The sequence below is a fragment of the Trichechus manatus genome, unplaced genomic scaffold (genome assembly GCF_000243295.1).
Source record: "Trichechus manatus latirostris isolate Lorelei unplaced genomic scaffold, TriManLat1.0 scaffold00041, whole genome shotgun sequence".
Classification (NCBI taxonomy): Eukaryota; Metazoa; Chordata; class Mammalia; order Sirenia; family Trichechidae; genus Trichechus; species Trichechus manatus.
The window spans coordinates 10,659,403-10,659,651 of NW_004443977.1; positions in this window are offsets into that span (position 1 = coordinate 10,659,403).

Sequence of the window (249 nt, forward strand, 5' to 3'; positions counted from 1 at the left end):
CCAGTATTGATTGTTAGGGACACTCTGTGAATACTCTCAATTCTGAGTCATTCAGAACTGATTTAGACCAAAAATTAAAAAAAAATAAAAAAATCACTGGCTTATCATAAGTCCACAGGCACAACATGGCTTGGTTCTGGGCTCTAAAGATGCTACTGGGGTCCATCTATAGGCTTCGCTTCCCCTGGGTTGGCTCCATCACAGGTCCACCGCGGCCTTCCTGGCCTTCGGCAGCTCCAGGCTCCCATT